The sequence below is a fragment of the Petaurus breviceps genome, unplaced genomic scaffold (assembly GCF_028583685.1).
Source record: "Petaurus breviceps papuanus isolate PSGF00001 unplaced genomic scaffold, PetGlider_PUasm1.0 225, whole genome shotgun sequence".
NCBI lineage: Eukaryota > Metazoa > Chordata > Mammalia > Diprotodontia > Petauridae > Petaurus > Petaurus breviceps.
Window position 1 is genome coordinate 6,414,093 of NW_027185889.1, and position 13,508 is coordinate 6,427,600.

The 13,508-nt window shown below is 36.4% G+C and overlaps 1 pseudogene; it reads right to left on the minus strand.

Annotated features, from left to right (window-relative positions):
- Positions 1 to 1,130: 1,130 nt before the first annotated feature.
- On the minus strand, positions 1,131 to 1,661 carry LOC138166574 (ribonuclease H1 pseudogene; annotated as a pseudogene).
- Positions 1,662 to 13,508: the final 11,847 nt, after the last annotated feature.

Consider the following 13,508-nt stretch of genomic DNA (forward strand, 5'->3'; position numbering starts at 1 on the left):
TGTCACTATTGATCAGACTATCACTGAACATATTTTGGGCCTCTTCCCAAAGTCCCTCCTTGCTGCTTATTTTTTCTACCTTTGTCAAATCCTTAAGTATTTGTTTTTCTTTTAATTTTTTTTCTCTTTTTTGCTTTTTGGAGGACAATCGGGGTTAAGTGACTTGCCCAAAGTCACACGGCTAGTGTGTCAAGTGTCTGAGGCTGCATTTGAACTCAGGTCTTCCTGACCCCAGGGCTGCTGCTCTCTTCACTGCACCATCTAGCAGCCCCAAAGGTATTTCTTAAATGGAAAAAGAGGTGGTTTGTTTCATAAAGTAAAAATGGCACTTATCAGAAGGGTCAGCATAGCCATAAACCAGATACTATGAATTAATGAAAAAATATTTACTGAACTCCTATTCCAACTGAGTTCCAAGTGCTATGCTCAGTACTGGGAATGGACAACAACTACAAAAAGACAATCCACGGTCAAGTTCTGGTGAGTGGGGAGACAACATATTATTACAGAGTTCAGTTGCTGGGTAAATGAAAAGACTTTTTTAAAAGTTCTAAGTCCTGAAAGTCATAAGAATATACCAGAGGGGCAGATTGCATGGCACAGATAGGCATCTTTAGATTGTCAGAAAGTCAGATGAGGGCCTACAAGCAGGGCAAATGGTAAAACCAGAAGTCCCTAGAAAGCAGTGTCAGAGGAGATAGCAAGGTTTGTTTCACAGTTCCTTTTACCTGGAAGCAAAGTTGGTGACTCCCATTACCCAAAGTCATATGAGCAGTCAAGCAGTTTGGATTGGTTTCTAGGTGGTTTGGATCAAGACTTGTTGGATCCGTCAGAGATGAGGATATCTGCCTTTCCCTTCTTATTAGTACATGTGAACAATTTCTACAGTTATTCATAGTATGTTTATAGTATAGTATATAGTATTTTGTTTATATTATTGAAGAAAAATGAAAATAGCACATAGAAAAACTGAGAAAGCATATGAAGAACATGACCAAAGATAGCCATGGAAGACAGGGACAACACCAGGAGGTGGAAAGGGTAAAAAGATAGATTTGGAGATTACATTGCAGGATTAAAGAGAGTGACCCTTTAAACTTCACCATCTGCAAAGTACTGATTGAGTCTTCTCACTTTCTAGTTGCTCTTCTGGCTAATCTTTGAGCTTCAACATTGCCTTCAACTTTGGAACGAGCAGGGACATAGTTCCAATCAACATTCATGCCCTGAGTCATATTATCCAGTCTAGTGAATAGGTCTTTGTGGACAACATCTTTCTTTTTACTTGTTTTCCAGTCATTTTCTTTCCAGGTGTCAATCCATTCATTCATACCTTTGACGACAAGATCATTATTTGTATACAGAGTAACTCTGTCCATATTTAGGGCCTTTGCTTGCTCAATCCCTTTGGCAGCTGCTTCTAATGATGCTCTTTGGTTTGTCTGTTGTCCAGAATATGTACTACTTGTGTTTAGAGCATGGCCTGGTCCCCAGTGGATACCAATACCTCCTCGGGCTCTTTCTCTTCCATTATTTTTGCAGGCACCCTTGATAAACACAGTGTTAGGGTCTGATGCCTGGTGTGGTTGCCCATAAGGACTTTCAGAGCCTCTACTCTCCCAGCCATAGTCATAGTTCCTTGGACTGTGTTTCCAACTCATCTCCAGTCTCTCCAAAAACTTATTGAAAAAATAAAATTAGTCTGACCTTTAGAGACGTGAACTGGCAAGCTCTCCTAGGCAATTCTTAATCAGAAATAATCATACTCAAGGGCCCAGTATTTAAACGATGTAAGAATATATCCTACTTAGTGAAAGATTCCCTATTCAGGAGAAACTGTTGGGAAAGGAAAACTAGACATCATTTGGTCAAGGCATTGGCAAAAGCTAACATCTTACACCATATATCATGATAAATTTTTTTAAAGCAATTGGGGTAACTTGTAACTTGCTCAAGGTTACACAGCCAGTTATTTCTGGGTGTGGTGCTAAGTGTCTGAGCTGGGATTTGATCCCCAAGTCATCCAGACACTGGGGCCAGTGCTCTTACTAGCTGTGCTACCTGGCTGCCCCTCATGATAAATTTTTAATGGAGAGAAATGCTAAATATAAAATATTATATCATTTTAAAAATAACATATATACCTCTGAATATGTATGTATGTGTATATGTGTGTGTACATATGCATGTGCATTTTTGTATGAATACAGTGAATGGGGAGGATTTATTCTCTTTGCCTATGCACATTTCTTACAAGAATTATTTATTTCTTTTTCTTTTCCCAATGGGGCAGAGATGTGTTATTTTTTTTTGGAGGGGGGGGAAGGTAGGGCAATTGGTCACATGGCTAGTTTTTTTTTTGGTCTGTGTGTTAAGTGTCTGAAGTCAGATTTGAACTCAGGTCCTCCTGACTCCAGGGCTGTTGCTTTACTCACTGCACCACCTAGGCACCCTGAGGTGTTATTTTTTAACAGAGAAATGACAGTGCTAAAAATGTGAAATGTTGCAGCCACCTTATGTGAGGTGCCTTCATCATTACTTTTACCTCACTCTTTTACTTTGTCATAAGAGAACTACATGAAGTGGGAGGAGCCTACGAATGTGTAATGTTAAAACAGCACAATTTAATAAAAATGAAACTATTAAGAAAAAAAAAAGATGCACAAGATGATTAGGTTAAAGACCTGAGCAGGAGATCTGTGCCCAGACTATTTGCAGTCACATGGCAAGGTGGGCAGAAAATGAATTTTAGGTAAAGATAAGACAAGATATCAGTCAGAAATTTTTGTCTTGGGGTACAGAACCAGTGAGGGGTTTATTGTGTGCTTCCTATTGAAGTAAAAACCAATCTTAAAATTAGTGTAGGAATCTCAATTAAGGCAAATACTAATAATGTCATATTGTGTATGCAGACACCGGTGTGACAGTCAACACGCACATACATAAACATGTGTATATGAAAGTTTTACATGTATATGCAAATATTCAAAATGTGCACATGTGTGTACATGTATGTATATGTGTGTATGCACACATATTTTTAAACATGTAAAACAATATTTTAAAGAAAAATATTCCATAATAATTTGATAGCTTTATTTAAATTTAACTTCTAGGTAAAATTTTTTGTACTGATTTAATATGACCATTAAACAGTCATGCTATAATTTTTTCTCAACAAGTTGAGAGTGAAATGGAGGCCTCCAGTCATAAGGAGGAATTCTTATTCCATTGGGCATCAGATTAGATAGTCTCTTAAGACATTTCAATTTGGAAAGTCAATAGTACTATTTAAACTAAGATAGCAAGCCTATTACTTCATTTAAATATAAATAAGGAAATCAAAAACCAATGTTTTCCTATTTTACTCCATCAGAGAGGACACTTGGAAAAAAAATATCCTGTGTACATCATGCTTATTACCAATCCCTGAGCATTATTGTTATCTGAACCATATACCTTTTAATAAAAATGTATCTATGACTGTCTCTGGGTAACATTCAATTGTGGTATATTGAGGTAACTAAATTATCATTGCTGTGATAGACATGGAAATATTCTCATTAGATGTAATTCTTCATTTTAAAATGTTCATGTTACTCTTAAATCAGAATAGATATGGGACATTTTTATGCCTTTTTTCACTATTAGTGAAGAGGAAAAAATTGTAGGTTCGGGAGCTAAGGTAACTGGGTTCAAATCTTGATTGAGACAGTTAATATCTGTGTGAGCACGGATAGATCACTTCATCTGGCTTCCAGGTCCTGAGACTCCTCACAGTTAAAATGAAGGCTAGAGCTAAATTTCTTGGCCTGAGACCCTTTCAAGATTTCTAATTCTATTTCTTTGAGAAGACGACTTCCTTTTGTTCCTCTTTTTTCCTTTCTTCTTCCTTTTTTTCAAATTCAGAGGCCACTTCCACCAAATCAAATTCAGTTGCAATTTGTGCTTTTCAATAAGATAGTTGAAGCATCTCAGTAATTAAGGCAGAGTTCCTTCATTATTATTCCACACAGCACAACAACCATAACACTGATTGAGTTAAAGCTCATCTCTACATATTAAAATTAGTGGATCACTAAACTGTCATATTTTTAATTTTGAGATAAAAGTAATTAATATGAAGTGGAAAATGAGCTTAGTGATAAGCTTGGGAAACAGAATTTTAATGTTTTGGGATGCTGCCAAGAGTAAATAAACACCACCACCACCACCATCCCCTTCCCCCTGTATGAAGGACAGGGTGAGCTCTTTGGAATAATGGCAAGACAATCACATCCTTATAATGTTGTTTTAGGGGATATCTTTTTTGCCCCTTGTAGCTAAACTCCTAAAAAAGGCTGTCTACAAAAGGTGCCTCCATTTTTTTGTTTCTTTTATTCTCTAAGTTCCTCACAATCCAGATTCCAACCTTATCACTCTCCCAAAACAACTAGCTCCAAAGTTTGAAATGTTTTCTTAGTTTCCAAATTGAATGGTCTTTTCTCAATCCTCATTCTCGTTCACCCTTCTTCACCCGTTGAAACTGGTGATTTCCCTCTCCTCCATGATACTCCTTTCTCTCTAGGTTTTTGGAACACCACTCTCTTCTGGTTCTCCTTCTATCTCTATGATTATTTCTTCTCGGACTGCCTAGCTGGATCCTGATCCAAGTCATACCCTCTAAATGTAGATGTCCATCAAGGTTTTATTTCTTTCTCCTCTTTTCCTCTTCCTCCATAACACTTCACTTAGTGATATCAGCAGTTCCCATGGATTTAAAATTTTATAATTATATATGTATATATATAATATTTATTTATAATTATATATATAGTTCTCAACATGACTAAAAGAAGACATAGAACTCCAGGTAATACCCTTTTTTTCCTTTATAAATCATGAAAAACGTGAATGATTATAACAATGTCCCAGTGGAAATGAATATAGGATGGGTATTTTCCTCATATCTATAAGTAGACTCCACTGAATTCCTCCTGCAATGGTTCATTATTACTTGAAATTGACTCTGGGTTCTAACATTGCGTACCAGCAAGGACAAATTTTGTCAGATTTTGTGTAATATAGTCTAATGGAAAGAAAATGGACCCTTCACAGAATTCTGGTTTGTATCCCTCCCCCTCCTTTAATGTTTACACTACCTGTATAACCTTGGAAAAGCTAGTTCATCTCTCTGATATTCATCTTTCCCATCAATAAAATTGAAAAAAATGGGGCTACTAAGGTCCCTCCCAGGATGCCATCAATAAGTGTGAAAGTATTTTGTCCAAAATAACCCTAAGTGAAAGGAATTTCATAGCTGATATGCATTTGATCTGAAATGCAAAGCACTTTCCCAGCTAGTTCCTGAAATAATGTGTTAAGACATCCAACAACAAATGGATCTGCTGTTATCAGATGCTACTAGTTAGGGAAGGATATACGCCAACAACAATAAGTTGCAATCTGAATGATTGAATAGAACTGTCTCCTCTGCATGAGTATGCAGTTACATCACTAATGTCATGTCTTGAATAACATGGATAGTATCTTGGATAAATATCTAAGATACATATATTATAGTAAAGTCAGAAATATTTTTAAAAAACTGAAAAGAACCAATAAGTTTTATTACATACAATTTAATTGTTCATAAGAGCCAATAATTTGTAAGCTTTGGTAGTGTGAAGCTTAGGATTCTGGGACAGGTTTTAGGAGATTTCTGGGAGAAAGAAGGGGTGTATCCTGTAAAACTTCTCTACTTTTTTCATCTCCATCAAAGACCTATTCAGTGTCCTGGAGTCTTTTGTCTAGTTATTTTAACAAAAATGCATAGGTGGCATTTATATAGCAAAATCACAATGTGCTGTGTATATAGTAGCTAATTTGAGCCTCTCCACTCAACTCAGCTGTTGTAATGAATAGAGAGTTGCCCTCAAATTCAGGAAAAGTTGGCATCATTTTCTACATCTGCATTATACTAGGACTGAATGGCCTTGGATGAGTTGTTTAACTTTGAGGCGCCACCCAGAAAACTCTCTAAAACAATAAACATTTTTAAAATAAATTTAATTTTGAACATGTGTGTGTGTATGGAAATGGCCATTTTGTTCAACTTGTGAGTGTCTTTGTGTGTGTATGTGAGTGTGTTGAATATGAAACTGAACTTCTCTATTATGTATAGCTTGCTTTCCTTTTTAACGGATACAATATTTTTTTAAGCAATTGGGGTTAAGTAACTTGCTCAAGGTTACATAGCCAGGTGTTTCTGGGTGGGTGCTAAGTGTCTGAGCCTGGATTCCATCCCAGGTCATCCTGACTCTGGGGCTGGTGCTCTTACTCACTGTGCTACCTAGCTGCCCCTCGGATACAATAATTTCAATGGATATCATTTAAAGGTATCCTGCTTGTGCATAGTTCTTTCTCATCTTCCTTTCTTCTATAATAAAACTGGAAGTAGCAGAAAATGAGGCCCTCTCCCTTGGCAGAAGGAAACTCTCACTTGATGTTCCCTATACCAATGAAACATTGTCCAAGAGAAACAGCAATGAAAGCAACTCTTTGAGGCAAATATTAGAGGCATTTTCCACTTTTGTAGATAATAAAACTGAAGCTCAGAGAGGTTATTTAAATTGGTCATGATCAAAGAATTAAGTGTTCGAGGCAGGACTTAAACTCTAATCTTCTTGACTCCAATTCTAACACTCCATCTATTTGAGCATGCTGCTGATTATCCCATGGGATGATGAGTAAAGGTTCAGAGAGTGTCTAGAAGTCCCTCTTCTATGCCACACTCTTAAACTCTTATGATTTTGCCACAGTTCAACTTCTTATTCTGATGATACATGTCTTTATGTCTTTGAAGCCATTTCTTCCAAGGACATCATCCTTGGAAATATGCTGCCACATGTTCACACCAAGGATATATTTTTATGGCCTTTTCAGTAACTTGGAATTTTTAATCTTTTAAGATTACAGTTTTCCATGATTTGTGATATATAACATGATTTGGAATATATTAGTACTAAATGCATGGATTTGGCAGCAGGATACCTCTTGACATTATGGAAAATGCCAGGGAAAGTTCCAAATTCAATATAACTTTGCATCCCCACTGCTTAATGTAATTTCTTACATCTAACAAGTCCTTTTTGAAATATTTGTTGAATTGTTGGATGAATAAATGCATTGAAGGGGTTATAAGAGTGATATAAGAGTTAAGATAAATATATTACTGCAAAGTAAGCAATATTTTTAAACATCTGATAAGAACCAATAATTTACTATTACATACAATTTAATTGTTCATAGGAGCCAATAATTTGCAAGTTCTGGTACTGGGAAGCTTAGGATTTTGAGACAGATTTGAGGAGAATTATGGGAGAAAGAAGGCAACTAAAAGTTAGAACTCTGGATCTGGAGTCAGAAAGATATGAATTGAAGTCCAGTTTCAGATACTTAATAGCTGCATGACCTTGAGCAAGTCAACTACTTATTCCCTGCATCAGTTTCCTATAATATGATTTATAAAATGAGAATAATAATAAACCCAACTTCCAGAGTTGTGAGGATAAAGGGAGATAATATTTGGAAAGGTTTTTGTGAACTTCAAAGAGCTATAAAAATGTTAGTCATTCTTGTTGTAGTTATTATTATTATTATTATTATGAGGCCTATTTGAGAGTTAGTATCTGAGTCCTTCCTTCACCTTAGAACAATGAGGACTTAGGTATTTACATTCCTTAGTTCTTCCCTACAAGAACTCTAAAGTATGCCATTACTATTGCACTTATTAACACAGTTGATGTGACTTCCACAAATTGAGAGTAATAATTGCTGAGAGGTCCCCTTCATCTGCCCCTACCTCTGGTATAGCAGTGGGACTGACTTTTTTGAGAGTAAGGACTGACTCTAATGCAGCAAGGTCTCTGTGGCAACTAAATATTTGTTCTTGACTATGTTTATCCACAGACTGTCTTTTCTCCCTGTACCACTTATATTCACTGTTATATAAGGAAAATAGTGGTCACTAACCCTTGTTAATGTTGTTAGTGCCAAAAGTGATTGGGATGGATAGCTAGATAGAGAAAAGTGTGTGTGTGGGGTGGGGGGGGGACAACCAAATGAGGTACAGGGCAAGGCAGAGTGAGGACTTTCCCTTGGGGAATCACAAACCTGTGCGTATCCATCTGCCACAGTATTCCTTTCCCAGCTCAAGGTGATAAGCAACAGAAGTAGTGGAGAAAAATTAAAAATCTAAATGTGGAAGCAAATCTTAAACAAAATAGAATATATTTTTGCCAGGCAGTCCATGACAGGGAGAGGTGCATTCTTTATGGGTCTCTTTTGGAATTCCCTCCTCTTACCTGCTAAAAGACATCTAGAAAGTGTACTAGATAGAATACAGAGTCTGGGTTCAGGAAGACCTGAACTCAAACATGGCCTCAGACCATGCTGGCAGTCTGTGATGGGGAAAGAGAAGGTTCATTCCATGTGTGTCTTATGGGTCCCCTTTCAGACTCCCTACTAAGAATCAGCTAGGAAGTACAATACATAGAATGCTGAATCTATGCCTGAGTTCAAATATGGACTGAGACAGTTATGAGCAGTATGACCTTGGTGAGTCATGGAAACTCTGCCTCAGTTTCCTCAAGTGTAACATGGAGTTCATGATAATAATACTTTCCCAGGGTTGTTGTGAGATGAAATGAATTCATATTGTTAAATTACTAAGCACAAAGCTTAGTAGGTTCTTAATAAATATTCATTTCTATTATTTCTTCCCTTCCAGCTAGACAGTGGGTGAATATTTTATATCACAGGTCATGCCACTCCATTTGACATGTCCTCTGGTAACTTCTGACACTATGGAACTAGGGTCTTAAGCTTATTCTCAACCTTACAAGGTAAGAAGCTCATCATCAATACTTATCACTGGCATTCTTAGTACATGGTCAGAGAATATTAACATTGGATGGAAAAGTGAAAGAGCAGAAACCTGTATCATCCAAGAACCTTTACTAGATGGTAGCAAAACATTCATGTTGAACCACTCAGTTTGGAAAATATAAGTCTCTGTTAGTAGAGAAATTGATCTCTGAATGATTTGTTTGGTTCTAAAGTATAAATAAATTTATTTTACATTGACAATTCAGTGAATATATTTCAAGATAAAGAAGCTAATAAAATATTTGATTATTTTTAGTAATATAGTTTATGATTATAATTATGTATATTTATATGTATATAAATATATATAATCATATAAATATATAAAATTATAGTAAATTATTATGATGGAATACTATTGTGCAATAAGAAATGATGAGCAGGATGCTCTCAGAAAACCCTAAAAAGATTTGCATGATGTGATGTAAATTGAAGTGAGCATAACCAGAACATTGTAAGAGCAACAGCAAAATTGAATGATGACCAGCTGTGAATGACTTAGCTATTCTCAACAATACAATGACCTAAGATAATTCTGAAGGACTCAAGCTCAAAAATGCTATCCAGTAGAAACTTATATAAACTGATGCTGAGTGAGGAGGGCAGAACAAGTAGAACTTTGTGTGCAATTACAGACACGTAGTATCTATGATGAATAACTTTGATAGACTGGGCTCCTCTCAGCAATGCAAAGCTATAAGACAACTCCAAAAGACTCATGATGGAAAGGGATATCAACATCCAGAGAAAAGAACTACAGAGTCTGAATGCAGATTGAAGCAAACTACTTGCTCTCTCTCTTCTGCGTTTTGTTTTGTTCCTGCTTTCTCATAACTCTTCTCTACAACTTGACTAATGTTTACTGCAAAGGTATTTGTAGAACCTATATCTGATTGCATGCTGCCATGGTGGGGGGAAAGCAATGAAAATTTGTGTATATGTATATATAACATATATATGTATGTATATATATGTATATTAAATACATGCAGATAGATAGATAGATGATAGATAGATGATAGATATAAAATATAAAAAAATGCTATCCATTCCCAGAGAAAAAATTCTTGGAGTCTGAATGCAGACCACAGTATACTTTTAATTTTACTTTCTGTATTTTTCTTGGTTTTGTCTATGTGCTTTTTTCCACAACATAACTAATACGGAAATATGTTTTGCATGACTGCACATATATAACCTATGTCAAATTGCTTGTGTTCTCAGTGAGGGGTAAGCAGAGGGTGGGAGAGAATTTGAATCTCAAATTTTAAAAAATGTTAAAAGTTGTTTTTACATGATATTGGGGGAAAATAAAATGCTAAATAATTTAAAATGTTTCAGCAAAAAAAAGGAGGGGCAGATTTATGGGAAGATACTTCTTTAAATAGTAGGATCACGCTGGGTGAGATTCTAATTAAGAGTCAATTGTAAGGGGGCAGCCAGGTAGCACAGCGAGTAAGAGCACCTGCCCCAGTGTCAGGATGACCTGGGGTTCAAATCCGGGCTCTGACACTTAGCATCCACCCAGAAACACCTGGCTGTGTAACCTTGAGCAAGTTACTTAACCCTAATTGCTTAAAAAAAAAGAGTCAATGGTAAAATGTAGATACTTCAGCTTTCTATTCTTTATCACCAGTACTTCTCAGAACTTCTAAGTATATCACTATCAAATTAGTGAATAAGTAAACCTGGTGTACTTGACAGATCATTGGCCTTTGATTTGGAAAGCTTACATTGAAATTTTAATTCTGCTACATTCTAGCTGTACCAAATGGCCATTTCCACCATGGTCCTTGTGAAACTGAGATCTTTTTTATACAGCAGACTATTCCATAGATTAATCTGCTCTTCTAAAAATGGCAATGTATGAGTAGATCACTTTTACTGATATCAATAGTAAAAATAAAACTATCTATCCAAGTTCAATGGTTCATTACATAGTCCCTTGGGAGCCTGGTTTTGTTTAGTCTTCCTTGGGTTTTGCATCTACACTAAACCTTCGAGTAAATGGATACTTACATATTCTTTATGGCTGTTTTTGTGACTTATCCAACAAGGCATAGCTTTTCTGGCTTTAAACTCTTCAGCCTAGGCTACTTCTTCAGCTCCACTTCATCTATATCTTCATTTCCACTGTCTATCTCAGTTTGAGATGTCCTCAGAAATATATCTGATTTCCTTTCCAGGGAAATGATTGTTCATTGATTCTATTACATTTGGTATGGGGATGGGATTGACTCCAGTGAGAGGAATGAATTTAATGCAAAAAAAAAAATTCTCTTTCACAATTAGAAACCTAGGGCTGACCATGTTTATCCACATATAAACAGGCAGAACAGACTTTCTGGAATGTTTCTGTTAATAACTAGAATGCAAAAAAGCCTAATCAAAACAAAAGGGAGACAGGTCCATGTACATATGTATGTATAAGACTGATAAGAATTTCAATGTAATTGGTTTCTTTTACAATCCTAAGCATTTTATTTCATGCATTTAAAAGTTGTGTTTTTTTTTCTTACAAGTGTCCATAGGCTTCAATAGACTGGAAAGAGTGTCCATGACAAAGAACAGCTTGATGATTCCTGCCTTACAAAGAAGCGAATTCTTAAACTAGATACCCTGGATTGTATATGGGATAGGAGTTGTCCTGGATGTTATCAGTAATCCCTTATACCCCTGCAGTTCTCTGAATATCTAATATACTACAGTATCTATTGTAGAAGAAAATATTTCAATACTTCTTGATAAATAACCAGCTTAGGAAAACTATATAGATAAACCATACCTTTCATTAATCTTAACATAAGCCCATTTAGAAAGTTAATGCTTAGCATCTATTAACATATTTTGAACATGATATAAACTCTAGGAATACTTGAAAAAAAATTCTTTATATGATCTCTTCACTAGACTTCCCATCAATAACCAGCCACTAATTTACTTTCATTTATCAACATTTCACTAAAAGGCTCAGGATTATTTATTTACTACTTGTTTTCAACAATAGTGTTGCTCTTTCAATTTTGACAAACATTTTAAAAGCATAGAGAGAGATTTTCATAGTATCTGGGGATAATACACTTTCCCCTTCTCTTTTGGCTCTTTATTGAATGCAAATTCTTTGAAATGATCTCTTTTAGAGTCATGGAAGAGTTGGATGGCCTGATTGACACTTCTCCAGAGATTCACTGCTCTTGGAATATTGCTCAGAGATCATTAAGCTAACAAATAAAACATTTTTTTAAAAGGCATGCCATAAAAATTTGGCCCAGAGCCCAGCTAGAATGGGAGAGAGAGAGAGAGAACATTCTCATTCAGTCTGTTTTGGGCCAGCCTGTTTCTCTAAAGGACAGGTATGAGAACTGTTCTGAGCAGAGGTCAGGGGGCTTGTTTTTGTTTTGTTTGGCTTTCTCTCTTTCACAGTCATTATGAGCACACAGTATGTGTTCAGCTTACCAAATTAACACCTTTTCAGTATTGAATTTTGAGCTGTAGACATAGGGTGAGAAGTGTCACTCTCATTTCCACTTCCAGAAAGTGTCCTATAGAGTCATTTTGCAATCAGGGCAAGAAAATAGCCTTATTTTATCTACTATGCCCCATTTTAGAGTCTCCCACTTGAATCTTATGAACATCAGGTTTAAGCATCAACTAAAATAAGAAGTAATTAAAAAACTGTAAAAATGCTATAAACCTTATATTTCTCCAAAACTGGAAAACTAAGATAATATGTTTAAAACTGAAAAGGCACTTTATGGAGCATCCAAGTTCAATTTATTGATATATAAATGAGAAAATGAAAGCCCTGTGAGGTCAAATGACTTGCCGAAAGTTATACAAGTACTGAATACTAGCTGGATTTTGAACCCAATTCTCTGATGCCAAGACTGGTGCTTCTTTCATTTCCTCTCAGAATGACTAGAACTGACATTTAAGTTTATAGGACTCCCATAGATTTAAAAGTGGAAAGGACCTTACAGATAATATAGATTAACATTCTCATTTTATAGGAAATTAAGGCAATGTAATGTGCTGTGATTTTTCCAACAAAAAGACAAACAAGGAAGGGGAGTAGATGATGATGATGAAGGAAGAAAATGAGCAGTAGGAAAAGGAAGAAGAGAGGAAGAAGAAGGAGAAAAAGGAGCAAGAGGGGGAGGAGAAGGAGAAGTGGAGGGAGGGAGGGAGAGAGAGAGACAGAAAGAGAGAGAGGGGGCGGCCAGGTAGCACAGTGAGTAAGACACCGGCCCCAGTGTCAGGATGACCTGGGGGATCGAATCTGGGCTCAGACCCTTATCACCTGCCCAGAAAGACCTGGCTGTGTAACCTTGAGCAAGTTACTGAACCCCAATTGCTTAGGGGCAGCCAGATGGCTCAGCGAGTAAGAGCACCGGCCCCAGTGTCGGGATGACCTGGGGATCAAATCTGGGCTCAGACACTTAGCACCACACCCAGAAATAACTGGCCATGTAATCTTGAGCAAGTTACTTAACCCCAATTGCTTAAAAAATAAAAATAAAGAAAGAGAGAGAGAAGAAAGAAAGGAAGGAAGGAAGGAAGGAAGGAAGGAAGGAAGGAAG